Source organism: Scyliorhinus canicula, chromosome 16 (genome assembly GCF_902713615.1).
Source record: "Scyliorhinus canicula chromosome 16, sScyCan1.1, whole genome shotgun sequence".
Classification (NCBI taxonomy): domain Eukaryota; kingdom Metazoa; phylum Chordata; class Chondrichthyes; order Carcharhiniformes; family Scyliorhinidae; genus Scyliorhinus; species Scyliorhinus canicula.
The window spans coordinates 13,624,171-13,642,249 of record NC_052161.1 but is presented as its reverse complement, the minus strand read 5'-3'; the positions used below and the strand labels follow the sequence as shown (position 1 = coordinate 13,642,249).

The 18,079-nt window shown below is 47.5% G+C and overlaps 1 protein-coding gene across 4 annotated transcripts in view; it reads right to left on the bottom strand.

The window, feature by feature from the left end:
• The window catches only part of sfxn3 (sideroflexin 3), a 59,761-nt gene extending 49,130 nt beyond the window's left edge, over positions 1-10,631 (bottom strand). The window contains exon 1 of one of the 4 annotated variants that reach the window (XM_038821557.1): positions 10,503-10,631. The gene's annotated coding sequence lies outside the window, so the exon portion shown is untranslated. Of the gene's footprint in view, positions 1-10,494 lie in introns of all 4 variants that reach the window. The other 3 variants (XM_038821558.1, XM_038821559.1, XM_038821560.1) reach the window with 3 other exon arrangements.
• Positions 10,632-18,079: the final 7,448 nt, after the last annotated feature.

Genomic DNA, 18,079 nt, shown 5'->3' with positions numbered 1-18,079 from the left:
TAGGCAGCTTGTCTAGATAGGACACGTGATCGGCACAGGCTTGGAGGGCCGAAGGACCTGTTCCTGTGCTGTACTGTTCTTTGTTTTGAGTTCCCACCACCTTGCAATAGAGGACAGAATTCCTCAGTGGTTTTAATTATGCAATAGCTTAGAGTGGTTGATTATGTAGACACCTGAATCTCTGGTCCTTTGCCATTAAGAAAGTTCTTCATTGGCATCCAAAGTGAATAACGTCACACATCCCCACATTAATCTCTATTTGCTAATGTTTTGAGTACTCACTTGGTCCATATATGTTTCTTTGTAACCTCCTGCTCTTAAGAGTCAGCAATGGTACAGTTTATAACACCGTCATTTCTGGATCAGACAGTTCTGGGTTTGATTCCATTCCAGATGCAAATAAACGCAAAAAATCTAAAAAGATTTCTGCACTGTCAGAAATATCGTCTTTCAGCTGAAGATTGAACTGAAGATTAGTCTACCCTCTCAGGTGGATGTAAGATATCGTACTGCCCAATTTGAAGAGGAACAGAGGCATTCTCTCTGGTTTCTTGGTCAATATTTATACCTCAAACAACTTCACCACAAAACAGATTGTTCAATCACTGGTACACGAGGAAGCTTCCTATGCTACATTTTCTACACTGCAACAGTGATAAGAGGTCCTAGTTACACCATATTATAGAAAGGATACAGAGGCACTGAACAGGGCACAGAGAGGATTTACAAGGATGATACCAGAAATGCATGGGTATACATAACAACAAAGATTAGACAGGCTGGGTCTCTTTTCTCCTGACAAAAAGACCGAAGGATGACCCAACAAAAGTCTTTATAATTATAAAAGGTTTTGGTAGTGGATAGAGAGAGAATGTTTCCTCTTGTAGGGAAGGGTACGGTAGCACAGTGGTTAGCACTGTTGCTTCACAGAACCAGGGACCTGGGTTCAATTCCTGGCTCGGGTCGCTGTCTGTGCAGAGTCTGCACGTTCTCCCCGTGTCTGCCATCAAGTGGGTTTCCTCCGGGGGCTCCGTTTCCTCCCACAAGTCCCAAACGACGTGCTGGTTGGGTGAACTGAACATTCTGAATATTCCCTTAGTGTACCCCAACAGATGCTGGAGTGTGGCGACTAGGGGATTTTCCCAGTAATATCATTGCAGTGTTAACGTAAGCCCACTTGTGACACTAAGATTATCATTGTTATTATTAACCAGAGGCCATCAACATAAGATAATTACCAAGAAATCCAGTTGGGAATTCAGAAGAATGTAGAACTCGCTACCATGGGGAGTGGTTGAAGCAAATAGTTTTTAGAAATTCACTTATGGCATGTGTACTATTGAATTGTAAAGCTCTGGGCTTTGACTAGTTTACCCCTGCAAGGTTTTCCATTGATTCTGTGCCTATATCACTGTTATCCTGTGAATTATCACTACAGTGCAGAAGGAGGCCATTCGGCCCATCACATCTGCACCGACCCTCTGAAAGAGCACCCTACCTAAGCCCAATCCCCCTCCCTATCCCTGGAACCCCACACAACATTTGGACACTAACGGGCAATTTAGCATAACCTGAACATCTTTGGCCTGTGGGAGGAAACCAGAGCACCCAGAGGAAACACACGCAGACACGGGGAGAACAGGTATTGGACCCTGGTCCCTGCCGCTGAGGTAGCAGTGCTAACCACTGTGCCGCCGTTCCGTCCCCAAGCCAATTGTGGCCGTATCCTGTTATTCTGTTCTGCTGATAGCCCCCCATCCTCCAATATATCTTTTTACTTGTGCGGTGGAAGTTGCTGGATACAATTAACAATCCAAACCAGTAATTTTCTTGACTCCTCTCTCTTCCCACAGTGTATTTGATTGAAAATGATCATGCTGCAATGTACCGATTTTGAGAGTTTGGAATAAAATGAAAACATTTTCAATAAAAATATATCTTTAAAAAACCCAGATACACCTCTGTGAACCATCTAACATTGTCAGGGGATTTTGTTTTGTGATATTACAACATAAAAGTGAAAGTTCACAGTCATTGTGGGGAGGGGGGGCTGATGAAGGTCTGGCACAATGCTAATGTCACTGGACTAGTAATTCAAAGACCCAGGCTAATTGCACTGGGGGTCTGGGTTCAAATCCCACAATCTGAATTCAAATCATAAATCTGAAATATAAAGCTAGTGATGGTGACCATGACGACTCACTAATGATTGTTGGAAAAATTCATCTGGTTCACTCTAATGTCCTCCAAGAAGGAAATCCACCACCCTTACCTGATCTGGCCGACAGGTGACTCCAGATCCACAGTAATACGGTTGATTCTTAACTGGCTTCTGAAATGGTTGAGGAAGCCACTCAATTCAAGGGCAAAAAGGGATGGGCAACAAATGCTGGCTCAGCCAGTGATGCCCAATCCCATGAAGGAAAGAAAAAAATTCAAGCAATTTCTGAGGATTGGAATGTGTGGTGATGTGGTAGCGTGCCCCTTTAAGGAGCGAGTGCTCAGAGAGTCATGTGACCCGTTTGGCCAATCTGGGACTGAGCATGGGTTTTCTCTGGCAGTTTGGAGCCTGGTAGCCTTTATCTCACTCTTTGTGAATAGTTATTTACCTGAATTAACCACTTATTCGTTAATCTACTTGGTCACCGATCAATCAGACTGCCTTTCCCACTGCTACAGAAATCAGGAGAGCAGACCTCGTGTGGAAACCTTTTTTCTTTGAAGCAAGCTCGTCAGCATTCAGAGGATCAAAGTGTCCCTTTTTGGGAAACCGGAGCCATTCGCTCCTAACACGGAGCAGTGGATGCTATATGTCAAACGCTGTTGAGTGCCCCAGCAGCCCATAATTCACCCATACCCACCATTACAGCTTCCGAAGTCAGATCGGCTTTCCTGAAAGTGAACCCTCGGAAGGCGACAGGCCCGGACGGGATCCCTGGTCATGCACTCAGAGCGTGCACGGACCAGCTGGCAGAGATGTTCACGGACATCTTTAACCTATCCCTACTCCACTCCGAGGTCCCCACCTGCTTCAAGACGACCACCATCATAGCGGTGCCAAAGAAGAACCAGGCAACGTGCCTCAATGACTACCGTCCGGTGGCACTGACCTCAGTCGTAATGAAGTGCTTAGAGAGGTTGATCATGAAGTGCATCACCTCCATACTTCTAGAATGCCTTGATCCACTACAAATCGCATACCATTGCAAGCGGTCCACAACAGACGCCATTTCCCTGGCCCTACACTCATCCCTAGAGCATCTCGAAAACAAGGACTCCTACATCAGACTCCTATTCATTGACTACAGCTCCGCCTTCAACACCATAATCCCAGCCAAGCTCATATTAAAGCTCCAAAACCTAGGACTTGGCTCCCCACTCTGCAACTGGATCCTCGATTTTCTGACCAACAGACCACAATCTGTAAGAATGAACAACAACACCTCCTCCACAATAGTCCTCAATACCGGGGCCCCATAAGGCTGCATACTTAGCCCCCCACTCTACTCCCTGTACACACACGACTGCATGGCAAAATTTGGTTCCAACTCCATCTACAAGTTTGCTGACGATGCGACCATAGTGGGCCGGATCTCGAATAACGACAAGTCAGAATACAGGAGGGAGATAGAGAACCTAGTAGAGTGGTGTAACGACAACAATCTCTCCCTCAATGCCAGCAAAACTAAAGAGCTGGTCATTGACTTCAGGAAGCAAAGTACTGTACACACCCCTGTCAGCATCAATGGAGCCGAGGTGGAGATGGTTAGCAGTTTCAAATTCCTAGGGGTGCACATCTCCAAAAATCTGTCCTGATCCACCCACGTCGACGCTACCACCAAGAAAGCACAAAAGCGCCTTTACTTCCTCAGGAAACTAAGGAAATTCAGCATGTCCATATTATTGGCTGCATCACAGCCTGGTATGGCAACTGCTCGGCCCAGGACCACAAGAAATTTCAGAGAGTCGTGAACACCGCCCAGTCCATCACACGAACCTGCCTCACATCCATTGACTCCATCTACACCTCCCGCTGCCTGGGGAAAGCGGGCAGCATAATCAAAGATCCCTCCCACCCGGCTTACTCACTCTTCCAACTTCTTCCATCGGGCAGGAGATACAGAAGTCTGAGAACATGCACAAACAGACTCAAAAACAGCTTGTTCCCCACTGTCACCAGACTCCTAAATGACCCTCTTATGGACTGACCTCATTAACACTACACCCTGTATGCTTCATCTGATGCCGGTGCTTATGTAGTTACATTGTATATCTTGTGTTGCCCTATTATGTATTTTCTTTTATTCCCTTTTCTTCCCATGTACTTAATGATCTGTTGAACTGGTCGCAGAAAAATACTTTTCACTGTACCTTGGTACACGTGACAACAAACAAATCCAATCCAATCCTGAGCTATTTTGTTATGGTCTATGAAATTGGATGGGGAAAGAAAAGCAGGGGGTAATCCTATAAACAGCATGCAAGGCTCCGACCTATAACCTGATAAGGAGTATGATTTCTCCAGAAGCCCCCAACTTTAAAGTTTTTGAGGAGCTTGGGACATTATCACCCAAAGCCCTTGGTGATAACGCAAGCGATACAGATTTAACTTGACAAGAGCCCCAGAGGAGATGAGAGCAGCTCTTGTGGTGTCCCCAAAACAAACAGATGAACAATGTGATTTGGGTCTGCACTCAAAGACACGTTGAGAGACAGGCTCGTCTGTGGTGTTAATGACATGGCTATACAAAAGGAATTACTGGCAGAGGCAGAGATTACCTTAAAGAAGACATTATAGGTCGCCCAGGCTAACATAAATGCTGAAAGGGGGGGGGGGGGGGGGGGGGGGGGGGGGGGGGGGGGGGACTGCGATAATGCAAGCAGATGAGGTCCACCAAGTTTGGCGGGAAGCCGCAATAGTAATGGCGTTGGGGTTGAAGGTGCAGAAAATAATCAGCAAAAAGACTCAGAGCAAAAGAGAGTGCAGAGGTATAGGAACTTTTGTCCACAGACCAGCATTAATGGAGAATGTTACCGGTGTGGGGAAGATCACCCCCAAGAGAGATATAAATTCAGGGAAACTGTATGTTGACGCCTGGGGGCACATTATGAGAAAGTGCAAGACTAAACAGGTCCTACCAGGGCCAACAAAAAAAAATTCTGACTCCGGTACAGTGTTCAGAATAACCCTGAAAACAGATCTGAAGTGTACAGGTTAAACAACATTAAGGTGGCCAAGATGACCCCAATTATGATTGTGTTGATGGTAAATGGTGAATGGAGGTGGACACAGGTGCCTCGGCTACAGTTGTAGGTGAACAAACGTATTGTTATTTACACGGTGGGGTCCAGCCTCTGAAGTTAAGAAGCACAACGGCCAGGCTAGCCACGTATGCTGGATCAGCTTTAAGGATCTTCGGAACAACCACAATGCCCGTAAGCTACCGGCACCAGTCAGTTCAACTGCCTCCAATAGTAGTCAGGGGCCAAGGACCGAGTCTGATGGGCTGAGAATGGCGTCACTAAATTGGATTAAATTGGCTAAAAATCTTTGAAATTAATAAAGGAGATTTTCATGATGTCTTAAAAAAAGTACCAGGTTAGGGTTTCCAAGACGGGTTGAACAAGATAAAGGGCCAAAAAGCAAATATTTACCCGGATCCTGAAGACACACCCAAGTTTTACAGAGTCAAACCCGCCCCTTATGCCTTACACGAGAAGGTTGGGTCTGAGCTAAAGCAGCGCGAAGACTGAGGCACCATCAAATCCCATTAGGGGCTGTTTAGCTCACTGGGCTAAATCGCTGGCTTTGAAAGCAGACCAAGCCGGCCAGCAGCACAGTTCGATTCCCGTAACAGCCTCCCCGAACAGGCGCCGGAATGTGGCGACTAGGGGCTTTTCACAGTAACTTCATTTGAAGCCTACTCGTGACAATAAGCGATTTTCATTTTTCATTTTCATCTGTACAGTTTTCAGAGGGGGCGGTTCCCATTGTGGCAGTGGTTCAGCCAGGTGGATCTATTAGGATATGTGGGGACTACAAATTAATCGTGAATCAGGCGACAAAATTGGACTGATACCCTATATCAAGATTTATACACTAAATTAGCAGGAGGTTTAACTTGCACTAAACTGGATACGGGTGTTGCGTATCAACAATTGGAATTAGAAGAGGCATCTAGAACATTTGTTACTATAAATACCGACAAAGGCCTATACCAGTGTACAGGACTACCCTTCAGAGCCTCATCGGCATGTGCAGTTTTCCAGCACATAATGGAAAGTTTATTGCAGGATCTATCCAAGGTGGTTGTATCTAGACAACGTACTGATAACAGGAGGGTCCAAAGAAGAGCATCTAGCAAATCTCGACAAAGGTTTAAAAAGCTCAGGAAGCACCATATTTAGGGTTTTGAGTCATCGCCCCCCCCCCCCCCCTCCTCCTCCTCCTCCTCCTCCCCCCAGGGCTGCACCCTATGAAGAAGATAGAATAAACTGAGGAAGCAGCAGCCCCCAAAAATACGTCAGAATTAAAACCTTTTTTAGAAATGGTGAATTATTAAGCGATGTTTATTCCTAATCTTTCTACAGTGTTGGCACCCCTGCACACAACTGCTCAAGAAGCATTTGAATATTTGAATAGTGTATTTGAATAGTGTAAACTGGCTTTGCAGTCATCCAGTCTCTTGGTTCATTCTGACCCCTCAAAAGAGATCAGTCTTACCTGCAACGCATCTCCTTACGGAATAAGAGCAGTTTTATTGCAGAGCATGGAAGAAAGTGCAAAAAAACCCATCACCGATGCCTTGAGGGCTCTGACCGATGCTGAACAATCTCACTCCCAAACGGAAAAATGAGGGACTAATCTGTAATCTTTGGAGAAGTTCCATCAATACGTTTATGGCTGACGTTTCACAGTAGTTACTAACCACAAACCCCAGTCAGGCTTATTTAGGGAGGATAAGGCCGCCCCTCCTTCAGCTAGGGTCCAACTCTGGGCTCCATTGTTAGCAGCCTACGGGTATACCTTTCAGCATAGGCCAGGCACACACTTATCAAATGAGGACATTTCAACCGCCTTCTCCTACCCATGAGTAAACCACCTCCGCCAGTACCATAGAAAATTGTTCTTGCTCTAAACATGACCTTTTTTGCCTATGTCAGTGCAAAAGGTCAGGTTTTGGACCCAGAAGGACCCCATGTTATCTCAAGTCAAGCATATGGTCCTCCACGGTTAGCATTATGACAACAGGTCTGAGCAATTACGACCTTTTCAGATAAGAAACTACGAGTTAAGTTGTGACGGCAATGTATTATTGTGGGGGGCAAGGGTGGACATTCCCACTTCCTGTTAGGAAGCTAATATTACAAGAGTTACACTCTGCCCACCCTGGCATGGCAAGGATGAAAATACTCACACGCAGCTATGTCTGGTGGCCTGGAATGGATACTGACATACAGAATTTGGTCAGTGTGACCAATGTCAAATGCAGCAAAACTTGCAGTCTGTGACCCTAATGCACCCTTGTGAGTGGTCAGGCCGACCGTGGTTGCGACTACACATCAAGTTTTCAGGCTAATTCATGGGGCGGAACTCTCCGCTCCCCACGCTGGGTGGGAGAATCGCGGGAGGGCCGGGCGACTCACGACACGCCGCCCTGGCACCCCCCGCGATTCTCCCCCCCCCTCCCGCTCGCAGAATCGCCGCTCGCCGTTTTTCACGGCGACCGGCGATTCTCCGGCCCGAATGGGCCGAGCGGCCTGACGTTCCCGACCTGTTCACGCAGGCGGCAACCACACCTGGTCGCTGCCGTCGTGAACATGGTGCCAAATCTTCGTTTGTGGCTTGTGGGGGGCGGAGGGGGGAGTGAGCACCACGGCCTTACTCGGGAGGGCACTGGCCCGCGATCAGTGCCCACCGATCATCGGGCCGGCGTCTCCAAGCGACGCACTCTTTCCCCTCCGCCGCCCCGCAAGATCAACCGCCATGTCTTGCGGGGCAGTGGAGGGGAAGACGGCAACTGCGCATGCGCGAATTGGAGCCGGCAGCCGTCGTGATGTCAGCCACGCATGCGCGGGTTGGAACCGGCCAACCTGCGCATGCACGGCTGACGTCACTTAGGCACCGCCGTCGCGTCATTCCCGGCGGCCGAAATTTACGGAGCGCCGCTCCTAGCCCCCTGGAGGGGGAGTGAATAGGGTGCGAGGAGTGGCCTCCAAGGACGTCGTGAACCTCGGCCGAGTTCACGACGGCCTTCCCGATGCCGCGCGGGAGCGGAGAATTCCGCCCATGAGCTCCAAGTTCTTGTTCATAATAGACACACATTCCAAGTGGCTGGACGTACATGAAATGAGGTCCATGACCTCATCAGCAATGGTAGAGAAATTGTGACAGACATTCACCACCCACGGGTTGCCCGAGGCGCTGGTCTCAGATAATGGGACTGCGTTCAACAGTGAAGAGTTCCAGCATTTTGTCAGAACCAACTGTGTTCAACAAATTCAAACCGCTTCCTACCACCCTGCTTCAAGTGGACTGGCTGAGAGCTGTACAAACATTCAAAGCCGCTATGAAGAAACAGTCGTCGGCTTCTCGTCAAACCAAACCGGCCCATTTCCTGATTGCCTATGAAACAATGCCTCTTGTCACCTGCCAAGATGCTCATTGCTTACACATTGGAACAAGGTTGGATCTGATATTTCCAAATTTGCCACGGGGGGGGGGGGGGGGGGGGGGGGTCGTATGAAATAGATGTCCAAGGAAAAAGGGTGAAGAAACACCTGGACCATTTGAGAGGAAGAGAGCTGCACAGAGAACCAGTGGGACAATCCATCCCTTCTATTACCGTCAGTGATAGTGTCACGGATGAAAGTAATGCTGCAGCTAGCTACCCTGAGGAAGAGCCAAGTAATGTCCCAGGGGGACTGGGAAAATTATCTGCACAGACTCACCTTCGCAAGTCAAAGAGTCAGCAGCCCATTGAGGTTCAAACCGAAGATACCTCTACTGTCGGAGCACCCGCCTGTGAATTACAACACTCTGGATTTTCACAGTAACTTCATTGCAGTGTTACTGTATGCCTACTTGTGACAATAATAAAGATCATTATTATTAAAAGATTAGGAAGTCACGGATCAACTTACCTTATAAGGGATGGTGTTGAGATTCATTTGTTGTGTAATATTGTAAATAGTTCCATTGTTATTGAAATATGGACTTAAAGGGGGAGGGATGTGGTAGCCTGCCCCTATAAGGGGTGAATTTTCAGAGGGTAACGTGACCCATTCGGCCATTTAGACCAGAGCGCACAAATCCAGGGACTGAGCTCGGGCATTCTCTGGTAGTTTGGAACCTTTGGTCGTGGAGTACTGTAGCCTTTATCTCACTCTTTGTGAACAGTTATTTATCTTAACAACCCGTTTATTCGTTAATCGGCTTGGTGGTTACCAGTTTTTCAAGATACTCCTGTGGACTTCAACACCACACCCTGGGGTGGGGCAGTTGATCAGAAACAACATATTTCAGTTTTGCTATCAGTTTCACAATGTTAATGACAGCAAACTGACAGTTTTGCTATCAGTTTCACAATGTTAATGACAGCAAACTGACAGTTTTGCTGTCATTACAACTACAAAATTGGCTCGTGTGAGTACGAGGCAGGGCTAGTTTAGCACACTGGGTTAAATCGCTGGCTTTTAAAGCAGACCAAGACAGGCCAGCAGCATGGTTCAATTCCCGTACCAGCCTCCCCAAACAGTCGCCGGAATGTGGCGACTAGGGGCTTTTCACAGTAACTTCATTGAAGCCTACTTGTGACAATAAGCGATTTTCATTTTCATTGTGCCATGCAATGCAAACGAATCACGGGGGTGGGAGGGGGTGGCGGAATGAACAAAGGAATGCCAGTTACACAAATGGGGCACTTTTCAAAATCCAAGCATGCCACCCCCTGCGAAAGCTCACCAGCCATCCAAGGAGGGAAACAATCTCCAGCCATTGCTGGTTCCTAGTTCCCCAAATTACAAAGCACTATTGGGGAGTGGTCGGTGTGCAGAAAAAGAGGCTTTCCTTTTAGCAGACTGTGGATTTTTTTCCTAAAAAATTGAATGCCGCCCATGAAAACCTGCATGCCCCTCGCTTCGCGGAGCGGTGGGCAACCCACCGCAGACACAAATCCAGTGGTCAAATGATGTCCCATCTGCAATATTGAAGTGAGGCAAGGCATTAATTACTGCATTACCTGTGACCTTGAATTTCAAGTTAGAAGCACGGTACCTCCAAAGAAAAAGAAAGTGCCTGTGGGAAACAGGCAAGTTGTAAATAAATGTCAATGACTGAAATTCAAATACTGAGCATTTCCTATTCCAGCAATTAGCAGATTGATAAAGATAAGAGCAGTCAAACCAAGGGTGCCGCCTGAATAATTAAAACCACAGCAATGGCCTGGAATGCTGACTCACTGATCAATACTGAAGGATTATTGAGGTACTCACTGACTTGCCTGTGACTGACTGGTCCACTGGACGCCCCGTCCTCCAGGCCCGGCCACACAACCCAGCGACCCCGGCTCCTCACAGCCTCCGCCCGGCCGGCCCGCACTGCAACCTAACCCTGAGCGCCACCGGCCTGACTGACAGGCCGCCCCGGCCACTGGGCTGCGCCCGCCGGCGCCCCGCCAGCCAATCCCGGCGCGGCCGGTGGGCGGGACCTGGTGCCCCGGCGGGCCAGCAGGGTAGGTTGGCCGGCAAATGGGAGGCGGCACCCAGCGGCCGGCCCCCTGATTGGCTGCTGCCTGCTGGCCTCCCTCCTGGGGGCAAGTCAGGAATGCACCTGGGTGTGAGAGTGAGTGAGTGAGTGAGACAGAGGGTGAGTGAGTGAGACAGAGGGTGAGTGAGTGAGACAGTGGGTGAGTGAGTGAGACAGTGGGTGAGTGAGTGAGGCAGAGGGTGAGTGAGTGAGGCAGAGGGTGAGTGAGTGAGGCAGAGGGTGAGTGAGTGAGACAGTGGGTGAGTGAGTGAGGCAGAGGGTGAGTGAGTGAGGCAGAGGGTGAGTGAGTGAGACAGTGGGTGAGTGAGACAGTGAGTGAGTGATGAGAGAGAGGGTGAGTGAGTGATGAGAGAGGGTGATTGAGTGATGAGAGAGTGTGTGTGAGTGATGAGAGAGGGTGATTGAGTGATGAGAAAGTGAGTGAGTGGTGAGAGAGTGAATGATGAGAGAGAGGGTGAGTGATGAGTGAGAGGGTGTGAGTGATAAGTGAGTGAGTGATCAGTGAGTGATGAGAGGGTGAGTGAATGGTGAGAGTGGTGAGAGAGAGTGAGATGAGAGAGGGTGAGTGAATCATGAGAGAGAGGGTGAGTGAGCGATGAGATAGTGAGTGAGTGACGAGAGTGTGAGTGAATGATGAGAGAGAGGGTGAGTGTGTCAGTGAGTGTGAGAGTGTGATGAGTAAGTGAGTTGCAAGACAATAAGCTGATGCTGTTTTTTTTAAAGAGCATAATTTGCACAGATCATCATCATGTGTTAGTCAGACAAAAATAGTTTTCATAAGGTCATAATAAAACAGGAGGAGGCCGTTAAGCCCCTTGAGCCCGCTCCCTCATTTCTTTTAAAAGTGTTTTTGTTGAGTTTTTACATTTTAGAGAATGACGCAGCAAAGTAATAACACCTCTGCCTCACAGCGCCAGGGATCCGGGTTCGATTCCGGCCTTCGGTGACTATGTGAAGTCTGCATGTCCGTGTCTGTGGGTTTCCTCCGGGTGCTCCAGTTTCCTCCCACAGTCTAAAGATGTGCAGGTTAGGTGGATTGGCCATGTTAAATTGCCCATTAGCATCCAGGGGTTAATTGGGGTTGCAGGGTAATGGGGATAGGGTGGGGGAGTGGGCCTGGGTGCAGACTCCATGGGTCTCCAGGGGATTGGAGGCCCCCCAGGTCCATCCCTTTTGGGCAGGGTGGTGCCCTGGAACTGTCAGCCTGCACTGCCAAGGTGCCTGGGTGGCACTGCTAAGCAGGCATTTTACATTCAGCTGCACAGGCCAGAGTGCATTATGCGGGTGTTAGGAAGCGCGGGTGTTAGGGAGTACGGGGGGGGGGGGGGGGGGGGGGCACAGGGACCTCCTCATAGGAGGTCAGGAGCGACAACAATTAATCCCTCGATTGCAGCTGCATGTAAAATGCCAGCTTGGCAGTGCCACCCAGGCACCTTGGCAGTGCAGACTGACAGTTCCAGGGCACCACCCTGTACACACCCCTGTCAGCATCGACGGGGGCGAGGTGGGGATGGTTAGCAGCTTCAAATTCCTACGGGTACACATCTCCAAAAATCTGTCCTGGTCCACCCACGTCGATGCTACCACCAAGGAAGCACAACGGAGCCTATACTTCAGGAAACTAAGGAAATTTGGCATGTCCACATTAACTCTTACCAACTTTTACAGATGCACCATAGAAAGCACCCTCTCGGGCTGCATCACAGCCTAGTGTGGCAACTGCTCGGCTCAGGACCGTAAGAAACCTCAAAGAGTCGTGAGCACAGCCCAGTCCATCACACAACCCTGCCTCCCATCCATTGACTCCATCTACACCTCCAGCTGCCACCCAGCTTACTCACTTCAAACTTCTTCCATCGGGCAGGAGATACAAAAGTCTGAGAACACACACAAACAGATTCAAAAACAGCTTGTTCCCCGCTGTTACCAGACTCCTAAACGACCCTCTTATGGACTGACCTCATTAACACTACACCCTGTATGCATCATCCGATGCCGGTGTTTATGTAGTTACATTGTGTACCTGGTGTTGCCCTATTATTTCTTTAATTTTATTTTATTTTCATGTACTTAATGATCTGTTGAGCTGCTCACAAGAAAATACTTTTCACTGTATCTCGGTACACATGACAATAAACAAAAATCCAAATCCAAATCATAGTGAATTGGGGGGGGGGTCGGGGGTCACATCAAGGGGCTCCAGAGATGGGGATTCCATTTCACTGGACTGAAGAATTCCAGTGAGTGGAGCTCCTCTGCAGAAAACGGGGCTGTATGCGGCCTCAGCTGCACATTCCCTGCTGAGGCTCTGCCATTTCGTAAGATCATTGCTGATCGACCACTCACAGAGTCCATTTTCCTGTCCTATCTCCATGACTTTTAATTTACCTACGGATTAAAAACCTTAGCCTTGAAAATGTTCAAGGTCTCAGCTTCCACAGCTTCCTGGGTTAAAGAATTCCAAAGATTCACCATTCTTTGAGAGAAGAATTTCTTCTTCAAATCCATCTTAAATGGCGTTGGACTGGGGTGAGCACAGTGAGAAGTCTTAAAACACCAGATTAAAGTCCAACAGGTTTGTTTTGAATCACTAGCTTTCAGAGCACTGCTCCTTCCAGGGGCTGGTTTAGCACAGTGGGCTAAACAGCTGGCTTATAATGCAGAACAATGCCAGCAGCGCGGGTTCAATTCCTGTACCAGCCTCCCCGAACAGGTGCCAGAATGTGATGACTCAGGGCTTTTCACAGTAACTTCATTGAAGCCTACTTGTGACAATAAGATTATTATTATTCGTGTGAATTAAGTGGTGGGTTCCAGAAACATATATAAAGTCAAAGATGCAATACGATACTTTGAATGCAAGTCTTTACAAGTAATTAAGTCTACAGATCCAGACAGAGCAACTGGAGAGAGGGATCCCTCTCCGAAAGCTAGTGATTCGAAACAAACCTGTTGGACTTTAACCTGGTGTTGTAAGACTTCTTACTATCTTAAATGAACACCTCCTTATTCCGCAACTATGCCCTCTGGTCCAACCTACACTCTCCCATGAGTGGAAACATTCCCCAACATTTACCCTGTCTAACCTCCTAACAATCTAATTCTTCTGAATTCCAAGGAGTACAGGCCCGACCTGTTTATCTTTCATACTCGGTAAACCACCTCTCTCCTGCCCCCAATGATAATATATTGTTCCTTAAATAATGGAACCAAACTGTACACAGTATTCTAAATATGGCCTCACTAATACCTTGTATTGTTCCAGTAACACCTCTTCACTTTTATATTTTTATACCAGCCCCCTTGAATTGAAAGCCAGCATTCCATTTGCCTTCCTGATTACTTTCTGCACCTGTATGCTAGCTTTCGGGGTTTCATGAATTTTGTGAGGGCCACGAAGAATCCAGCACGAGTCTGTAGAGCCAAGCAGAAAGTAACTTTATTGACATCAATTTGTACACTGCGCCAGCCATTCACTACTTGATCCGTCTCGATCCAGTACCACTGGCCAGCTCTATTTATACAACCGCACTACTAATGATTGCCCTGCACCACTCATTGGGGAAGGTCATATTCCTTAGGGATCATGGGGGTAACCAATTGTCCCCAGCCAATAGAATCTGGGCAGATTATAACAAGGACGCCAAGTCCCTTTGTACTACAGCTTTCTGCAATCTCTCTCCTTTGAAATAATAACCCGCCTTCTCATTCTTTCTTCCAAAATGAACAATCTCACATTCTCTCACATTGAATTCTATTTGCCAATTTTCAACCAACTCGCAACCTCTAAATATCTCTCTGTAAGCTATTCATATCGTCCTTTACACCATGGGCGCGATTCTCCACTCCCCGGGCCAGGTGGGAGAATCGCAGGAGGGCCGCTCTGGCACCCCCCCGCGATTCTCCCACACCCCCCAAAATGGGATGTTGCGTTTTGCGACACGCTGCTCGGAGAATCGCTGGTCGCCGTTTTTCACGGCGACCGGCGATTCTCCGGACCGGATGGGCCAAGTGGCCTGACGTTCCCGACCTGTTCACGCCGGCGGCAATCCCACCTGGTCGCTGCCGGCGTGAACAGCGTGCGACAGGTAAGTGTGGGGCCTGTGGGGGGCAGAGAGGGGATCGAGCACCACGGCCGTGCTCGGGAGGGGACTGGCCCGCGATCGGTGCCCATTGATCGTCGGGTCGGTGTCTCTAAGAGACGCACTCTTTCCCCTCCGTCGCCCCGCAAGATCAAGCTGCCACGTCTTGCGGGGCAGCGGAGGGGAAGACGGCAACCGCGCATGTGCAGGTTGGAGCCGGCCAACCTGCGCATGTGCGGCTGACGTCACTTAGGCACCGCCGGCTACGTCATTCTCGGCGCGCCGCTGTGACGCGTCACGGCCCGGCGGCCGAGTTTCCCGCAATGCCTCTCCTAGCCCCCCCCCCCCCCCCCCCCCCCCCCAAGGGGGGGGGGGGGGAATAGGGGGCGAGGAGCGGCCTCCGATGCCGGCGTGAAACACTCCGGGTTTCACGCCGGCGTTGGCCGGTGCAGAGAATTTCGCCCCATGTCTTCTCTCCCAGTTTTGTATCATGCGCATATTTAGCCACAGTTCACTATGTTCCTTCCTCCAAATCATGAATATATATTGTGGTGCCTGATGGGTGGTTCAGGCACGGTGGGCCCAAGGGCCTATTTTTGTGCTGGAAGACTCTATGATTATTAAGAATGATGGTCCCAGCTCTGATTTCTGATTACTGCTCCCCAGCGTGAGAAGGACCACTTATCGCTACTCATAACTTCCTGCTCGTTAGCCAATCCTCTATCCATCCCAGAATGTTACCCACCTTCAACACTATGAGAGTAGTAGCCTTTCGTGTGGCACCTGATCAAATGCCTTTTGAAAATCCAAATCTACATCGACTGGTTCTCCCCTATCTACCTAGGCTGATACTTCCTCAAAGAACTCTATTAAATTTTTCAGACATGATTTCCCCTTCATGAAACCATGCTGATTCCGTTTGATCAGATTATAACTTTCCACATGCACTGCTACTCTCTCCTGAATAATCAATTCTAATATTTTTCCAATCACTGAATTTAGATGAACTGGCCTCTAATTTCCTGAATTTTGCCTCCTTCCCTTTTTGAACAAGGGTACCACATTGGCAGTTTTCCAATCCTTTGGCACAGTTCCAGAATTCAAGGATTTTCAGAAAATGACTACCAATGCATCCACAATCTCTGTCGCTACCTCCTTTAAGGTCCAGTGGACTTGTCAGCTTTTAACCCCATTAGTTTGCCTAAAACTGATTCTCTGGTGGTAGTGACTGTATTTAATTCCACCCCCATATTATTTTACTATTTCTGGGATACTTGCAGTATCCTCTATAGTGAAGACCAATGCAAAATATCTATTTAACTCCTCTGCTATTTCCTTCCCCATTTTCATTCTATAAACAGCCAATGATCTCTTTTACTTCTATCTTCCTTTTAATTTATATAAAAAAGCTCTTATTCTGTGATTTTATATTTCTGGCTGAGTAAATCCCTCATAATTTATTTTCTCCTTCCTAATTATTTTTTTAGTCCATCTTTGTGGCATTCTGAATTTATCCCAAACTAACCATAGCCGGTTTATATTTTTCCGCTTTCAACTTAACACCCTCCTTAACTTCCTTGGTTAATCATGGTAGCTCCTTCATCAGATGAGTGTCTCACCTGAGTGGGCTCACCTGATGAAGGAGCTAGGCTCCGAAAGCTAGTATTCCAAATAAACCTGTTGGACTTTAACCTGGTGTTGTAAGACTTCTTACTGTGCCCACCCCAGTCCAACGCAGGCATCTCCACGACACAACTACCACGACACCGCAAATTGCCGGCTCAAAGTGGAGAGAATCTCCAAGAAGATCGCGAATATAGACACTGACATCAAGTTTCTACAAAGTTGCAAGAAAGCAGACAAGATCCCGAAAGGACTACAGATCACGAACCCACTCACTCACCTGATGAAGGAGCTTATGCTCTGAAAGCTAGTGATTCCAAATAAACCTGTTGGACTTTAATCTGGTTTTGTCAGACTTCTTACTGTAATCCTGAAAGGTTATTCCTCCCCTTAAGAGTCTTTTCTCCTCACTGGGATATATTTTTGCTGGGAGTCATGAATTATCTCCTTAAATGTCTGTCACTGCTCATCTATTGTTTTACCTACCAATCGATAAGATCAGTCCGCTTTGGCCATTCCATCCTCTTATCTTTGGAATTCCTCTTCTTTATGTTTAACACTGACATTTGTGGCATTGTCCCAATTTTCTCACACTCAAGCAGAATGCTAAATTCTATCATACTCTGATCACTACTTCCTCGGGGATCCTTAACATTGAGATTATTTATTAAACCTACCTCATTACACATTACCAGATCCAAGATAGCCGGATACCTAGTTAGCTCCTTAACATATTGCTCCAAGAAACCATCCCAAATGCATTCTGTGAATTCATTCTCTTGCCTGGCATTTCCAATTTGATTAGCCCAACCTATATGAAAATTAAACCACTGTGATTAATGCAGTGCTCTTTGTGCATGCATTTGTTATTTATTCATTTGAACTCTTTCCCACAACGTGGTTACTTTTTGGGGACCTATACAAAACTCCTACCACTCTCTTCCTTCCTTTGATATTTGCCACTTCCACCCAATTCGACTCCATATCCTCTGAGCCTAGATTATCCCTCAGAATTGTACTTACTTCCTTTCTTATTAGCAGAGCTCCCCACTGCCTTTTCCTTCCCTCCTGCCCTTCCTAAAGTCAAATAATTCTGAATATTGATTTTCCAATTTGATCTCCTTACAACTATATCACAGTAAGATTTACACCCATTTAACTCCATTTGTGCCGTCAGTTCATTTATCTTGTTTATTATGTAACGTGCATTAAGGTCTTAATTTTGTTTATCTACCACCTTTCCTTACACTAAGCCAATCTCTGAGGACAATAGAGACACTGTTGTTTTTTTGCCTTATACTCCTATGTCTTCCTCCCTTGCTTTCACTCTTTTTGTCTTTTGTTTCTAACCCAGTTTCCATCTCCTCCAACTCCCTGCTCCGGATCTTGGATTCATGTCTCATTACATTCACCCCCACCATCTGGCCTGGCCTTATAAAATCCTACCAACTGTCCTGGCTTGAGACAATTCACACCTCTTTAACCTGTGATTATCCCTCTCTCCAGTTTCTCCGTCTGGACCTGCAAAGACTCAAAGTATTCAAAGTATCAACTTGCATCATTGACTTTGTCTATATATGAGTTTGTGGAACCCACCTCTTCATTC